The sequence below is a fragment of the Callithrix jacchus genome, chromosome 22, assembly GCF_049354715.1.
Source record: "Callithrix jacchus isolate 240 chromosome 22, calJac240_pri, whole genome shotgun sequence".
Taxonomy (NCBI): Eukaryota; Metazoa; Chordata; class Mammalia; order Primates; family Cebidae; genus Callithrix; species Callithrix jacchus.
This window is the reverse complement of record NC_133523.1, coordinates 42,894,588-42,901,131: the sequence shown is the minus strand read 5'-3', so window position 1 is coordinate 42,901,131 and position 6,544 is coordinate 42,894,588. Positions and strand designations below refer to the sequence as shown.

Genomic DNA, 6,544 nt, shown 5'->3' with positions numbered 1-6,544 from the left:
GGAGCAGGGGGTGGGTCTCGACCTGAAATCCCTCCGCCGTCAGCACTGCGCATGCGCCGCGAGAGGCCAAGACCTACCCACACACCAGGCCCAGGAGCCGTCGCTGGCAAAGCGCACGCGCGAGGTCACTACCCCGCCTTCGGGCACCTTGAGTACCTCAGTCTCCTGGAGCTGGCGTCTGCGCTGCGCGCGCGCGCTCAGCCCCAAGCCGCCCCTCCACCTGCCGCTTTCCGCTCCGAACCGCCTATGTCCACGAGACTCTCTCTGACGCTCCGCCCCTTTCCCGATCACACTTCCCTGATTTTTTTCGCGCATGCGTGTTGTGTAGAGTACTGTAACGTACCTCTCCGCCGCCTAGCAAAGAGTCCCTAAGTGAATAGCCTGATTGCGTTGATGTCTAATCTATTCAATCAACTGCTCATCGAGCATCTCGTATGTGCTAGGCACTGTCTGGGCTTTGGGGGCTACAGCACGTGACTAAAGCAAAGTCTTCTCCTGCTTGGGCTTACATTGTACTGAGGGAGACAATAAAAGCGCTTGACTGAATAAAGATAGTTTAAGGGCTGGGCCCGGTGGCTCACTCCTGTAATCCCATCACTTGGGAGGCCGAGGCAGGCGGATCACCCGAGATCAATTGTTCGAGACCAGCATGGCCAACATGGTGAAACCCCGTCTCTACAAAAAAATACAAAAATTGGCCGGGCATGGTGGTGTGAGCCTGTAACCTCAGCTACTCTGGAGGCTGAGGCAGAAGAATCGCTTGAACCCAGGAGCCAGAGGTTGCCCTGAGCAGAGATCACCGCCATTGCACTCCAGCCTGGGTGACAAGAGCGACACTCTATCTTAAAATAATAATAATAATTTGAGATGGTGACCAGCATAATAAAGAAGGACAGAGCAGAGTAAAGGGATGGGAAGTGAGAGTGAGGCCATTTTATAAAGGGTGATAACGGAAGGCTCCTCTGAAGTGTCATTTGAACAAAGGCCAGATAGAAGCAAGATCGGGGGACGGGGAGGGTTAACAGCAGGCGCAAAGGTCCTGAACTGGGACCAGATGGCAGGAATCTCAGGTTGTTGGCCGTGAGATCAGAGAGCTGGCATTTATTTTATTTAAGGCCCTGTTGTTAAGTATTGCATTTTAAGTTTTGTGGATGGATTCAATAGCCTGTTTAATAACTATAGAAATTATTGCAAAATTCAAATGACTAATTTTCAAGAAAAAGGCCAGCAACTCAGGAGGCTGAGGCAGGAGAATCGCTTTAACCTAGGAGGCAGAGATTGCAGTGAGCTGAGATCGTGCCATTTCACTCCAGTCTGGGCAACAAATTGAGACTCACTTTCCAAAAAAAAAAAAAAAAAAAAAATGCCAAGTGCATTGGCTCATGCCTGTAATCCTAACACTTTGAGAGGCTGAGGTGGGTGGATCATGAGGTAAGGAGTTCAAGACCAGGCTGACCAACATGGTGAAACCCTGTCTCTACTAAAAAATACAAAAATTAGCTGGGCATGGTGGCTCCTACCTGTAATCCCAGCTACTTGGGAGGCTGAGGTAGGAGAATTGCTTGAACCAGGACCCAGGAGACGGAGGTTGCAGTGAGTTAAGATCACACCACTGCACTCCAGCCTGGGCTACAGAGTGAGACTCTATCTCAAAACAAATGCTCTTTCTTCTCTTCCACGTTGCCAGTTTGTGATTTTTCCAAACTTTTCTGCTGTGCTGCTTCCTATTTATGTATGTATTTATTTTCCAGAGACAGGGTTTCACTGTGTCACCCAGGCTGGTGTGCAGTGGCTATTCGCTGTGTCACCCAGGCGGTGTACAGTGGCTATTCACTGCCATGATCCCACTCACGTCGATCAGGAGTTTTGACCCGCTCCATTTCCAGCCTTAGGCTAGTTCACCCCTTGCCAGGCAACCTGGTAGTCTCCCGCTCCTGGGAGGTTACCATATGGAAGCCAAACTTAGTACGGACACCCAGTTGCTGGGGGGGACGGCAATGGAAGGAGGGCTCACAGAGTGCCTCTGTAAAATAGCTGCAAACGGTGGGAACAGTAAAAAGCAGCAAACTGCCCGGCCTCTGGGGAGGCAGACGTCCCCAAGCCTTCTTGTTCCACGTGCAGAGTGACCTTGACTCTGTAACAGTACATAACACGCTCAAGGGCTTTAAACCCTTTTGCAGCATTACAAAGTAACCAGACTTGTAGGCCCACCAGCTACGTTGTCTATTGGTAAGCATACGTTTTTAGCGCTTGAGAAACTCACATGAACTGCCACTGTTAACAGTTATGTGTTTCATGCACAGCCTCCCTCCACCGACTCACCCTGCCGCCTGCACTACAGATAATAGCGATCGTGTTCAGTATATACTGGGCCTTCACTGCCTCCAGTAAAGAAGTGATCATCCCCTGGTCCTGCTTTCTCTCCTAATCTATCTTTTTCTAATTCCTTTGTCACCACTGAACTCAGGGTACCCATGGATGGGTGTGGGGCTGGCTCCCTACACCAGTCAGCATAATACAGTACAGCCCAGAACTCCTGTGCTCAAACAATCCTCCCACCTCAGCCTCCAAGTAGCTAGGACTGCAGGCACATGCCACATGCCACAGAGCCTGACCACTTTCCCCCCTTTTTATTTTATTTTATTTTTTGTCTTGAGACAGTCTTGCTTTGTCACCCAGGCTGGAGTGCAGTGGTGTGATCTCGACTCACTGTAACCTACACCTCCTGGGTTCAAGCAATTCTTCTGCCTCAGCCTCCCATGTAGCTGGGACTATAGGCACATGCCACTATTCCCAGCTAATTTTTCTATTTTTAGTACAGACAGGGTTTCAGCATGTTAGTCAGGATGGTCACGAACTCCTGACTTCATGATCCGCCCACATTGGCCTCCCTAAGTGCTGAGATTACAGGCATGAGCCACTGTGCTGGCCCTGTTTTTTTTTTTTTTCTTATTTTTTGAGACAAAGTCTCACTATGTCGCTCAGGCTGGAGTACAATGTCACAATCTCAGCTCACTGCAACCTCCACCTACTGGGTTCAAGTGATTTTCCTGCCTCAGCCTCCCAAGTAGCTGGGATTACAGCACCCACCACCATTCCTGGTTCATTTTTGTATTTTTAGTAGAGACAGAGTTTCACCATGTTGGCCAGGCTGATCTTGAACTCCTGACCTCAAGTGATCCACCTGCCTTGGCCTCCCAAAGTGCTGGGATTACAGGTGTGAGCCACCACATCCAGCTGAACCACCATGCCTGGCACCCTTTTAATTATAAATTCCAACTTTAAGTCATATGTCTTTGCTCCTGTATCTGCTCATAGGCTGTTTAGAAGCTGCCATATCGGCCGGGTGTGGTGGCTCACGCCTGTAATCCCACCACTTTGGGAGGCCGAGGCGGGTGGATCACGAGGTCAAGAGATCGAGACCATCCTGGTCAACAAGGTGAAACCCCATCTCTACTAAAAATACAAAAACTTAGCTGGGCATGGTGGTGCGTGCCAGTAGTCCCAGCTACTCGGGAGGCTGAGGCAAGAGAATTGCCCGAACCCAGGAGGCAGAGGTTGCAGTGAGCCGAGATTGCGCCATTGCACTCCAGCCTGGGTAACAAGAGCGAAACTCCGTCTCAAAAAGAAGCTGCCACATCACTACCTGAACACTTTGAAGCTTAGAGACCCCAGGTCATCATTCTTAGTTCAACCTTCTGCAGATCCCTAGAGCGTGGATACAATGTGGCCAGGCTGTTTGCTAGATTATAGCACACGTCACCTTTACTCCAGTTCCCAGCAATTCCTCATTTCCACCTGGGGCTTCATCAGCCTGGATTTCACTCCCCACATTTCCATCAGCATTTTGATCACAACCATTTAACCAATCTAAGAAGTTCCAGGCCGGGCGCGGTGGCTCAAGCCTGTAATCCCAGCACTTTGGGAGGCCGAGGCGGGTGGATCACGAGGTCAACAGATCGAGACCATCCTGGTCAACATGGTGAAACCCCATCTCTACTAAAATTACAAAAAATTAGCTGGGCACGGTGGCGCGTGCCTGTAATCCCAGCTACTCAAGAGGCTGAGGCAGGAGAATTGCCTGAACCCAGGGGGCGGAGGTTGCAGTGAGCCGAGACCGCGCCATTGCACTCCAGCCTGGGTAACAAGAGCGAAACTCCGTCTCAAAAAAAAAGAAAAAAAGAAGTTCCAAAATTTCCCTCATGGTCTTATCTTCTTATCAGCCCTCCAAACTCTTCTCACCTCTGCCCATTACCCAGTTCTAAAGCAGCTTTCACATCTTTAGGTATCTTTATAGCAATGACCCCTCCGCTAATTTTCTGTGCTAATTTCCATTTCGCATTGCTAGAATGGAATACCTGAGCTTTGTGCGTGGCAGTCTCATAGCCAATGAGGTTTCTTCCAGGCACGATTATTGCTAATTGAAAACTTTTCCCAATACCCCACCATGACGACGCATTGGCAATTTTTGACAGTCTCTATGAAGACTGAATATAACAAAAGAAGAAGAAAAAAAGGAATACAAGACATGGGCCAGGTGCAGTGGCTGATGCCTGTAATCCCAGAACTTTGGGAGACAGAGGCGGGCAGATCACTTGAGGCCAGGAGTTCAAGACCAGCATGGCCAACATGGTGAAACCCCATCTCTACTAAAATAGCTGGGTGTGGTGGTGAGTGCCTGTAATCTCAGCTACTCGGGAGGCTGAGGCAGGAGAATCACTTGGACCTGGGATGCAGAGGTTGCAGTGAGCTGAGATCGCACCATTGCACTCCAGCCTGGGAAACAAGAGTGAAACTCCATTTCAAAATAAAATTTTAGAAAGGTTTAAATTAGCTGGGTGTGGTGACTCATATCCATAGTCCCAGCCACTTGGGAGTCTGGGGTGGGAGGATCTGTTTGAGCCTGGGAGGTCAAGGCTACAGTGAGCTGCGATTGTGCCACTGCACTCCAGCCTGGGTGACAGTGTGAGACTTTGTCTCAGGAAAAAAATATCAACATCATTAGCGATATGGCATATGGACATCACACACCCCTGGGATGATGTAATGAGAGCAGCAATGCCTCTCTTAGGCATTCTCTCTACCCCCACCCCACAAAACTATAACCTCAATCTAAACAAGATAAAAGATCAGAGGATCGCAAAGGAGAGACAGTCTACAGAACAACTGACTAGTAATCTGCAAGTTCCCAGATCATGAAAGACAAGGAAAAAGTAACAAACTATCACAGATTGCAGAAGACTGAGGAGGCTTGACCACCAAATGCAACAAAGTATCCCAGCCCCAGCCTGGCCAGGGAAAGAGAAAGCGGGGAACAAAATCCCAATGAAATCTGCCATGTTGTCAAGAGTATTGTGCCACCCCAATGTCTTAGGTTTTTTTTTTTTTTTTTTTTTTTTTTTTTTTTTTTTTTGAGACGGAGTTTCGCTCTTGTTACCCAGGCTGGAGTGCAATGGCGCGATCTCGGCTCACCGCAACCTTCGCCTCCTGGGTTCAGGCAATTCTGCCTCAGCCTCCTGAGTAGCTGGGATTACAGGCACGCGCCACCATGCCCAGCTAATTTTTTATATTTTTAGTAGAGACGGGGTTTCACCATGTTGACCAGGATGGTCTCGATCTCTTGACCTCGTGATCCACCCGCCTCGGCCTCCCAAAGTGCTGGGATTACAGGCGTGAGCCACCGCGCTCGGGCAATGTTTTAGCTTTAACAAATGTGCCAAAGCAATACAACATTCTAACATTCAGGGGACCTGGAAGATGGATATTTAAGAAATGTCTGTACTATCTTTGCAACTCTTCCATAAGGCTAAAACTAGTTAAAAGTCAAAACAAAACAAAACAGGCCCAGCGCAGTAGCTCACGCCTGTAATCCCAGCACTCTGGGAGGCTGAGGTGGGCAGACCACCTAAGGTCAGGAGCTCCAGAACAGCCTGGTCGACGTGGTGAGACCCTGTTTCTACTAAAAATACAGAATTTACCCCAGGCGCCATGGCTCACGGCTATCATCACAGCACTTTGGGAGGCTGAGGCCGGCATATCACAAGGTCAGGAGATCGAGACCATCCTGGTTAACACGGTGAAACCCTGGGCATAGTGACTCGTGCCTGTAATCCCAGCTACACAGGAGGCTGAGGCAGGAGAACTGCTTGAACCCAGAAGGCAGAGGTTGCAGTGAGCTGAGATTGTGCCACTGCACTCCAGCCTGGGCAACTTTTTGGAGAGCAAGACTGTCTCAAAAGAATGACGATAATACATTTTTAAAAATAAAACAACTGCTCTGATGGCGCAGAATGGGAGAGTCTGTGTATTATTTTTTTGTTGGGGCTATAACAACCTTACCAGGAACTTAGTGGTTTAAAACAACACAAGTTTATTAGAATATGATTCAGAGGCCAGAAATCCAAAACGGGGTGGCAGGGCTGTGTTTTCTCTGGAGGCTCCGGGGGAGAATCTGGAATCTGTTTCCTTGCTTTTTTTTTTTTTGCCTTTTCAAGCTCAGGAAGCCGCCCCCATTCCTCGGCTCATGGCTGTTCCCGTGCCTTCA

The 6,544-nt window shown here is 49.1% G+C and overlaps 1 pseudogene; it reads left to right on the top strand.

Annotated features, from left to right (window-relative positions):
• The first annotated feature begins 4,361 nt into the window (after positions 1-4,361).
• Positions 4,362-4,487, top strand: LOC118150408 (U4 spliceosomal RNA; annotated as a pseudogene).
• Positions 4,488-6,544: the final 2,057 nt, after the last annotated feature.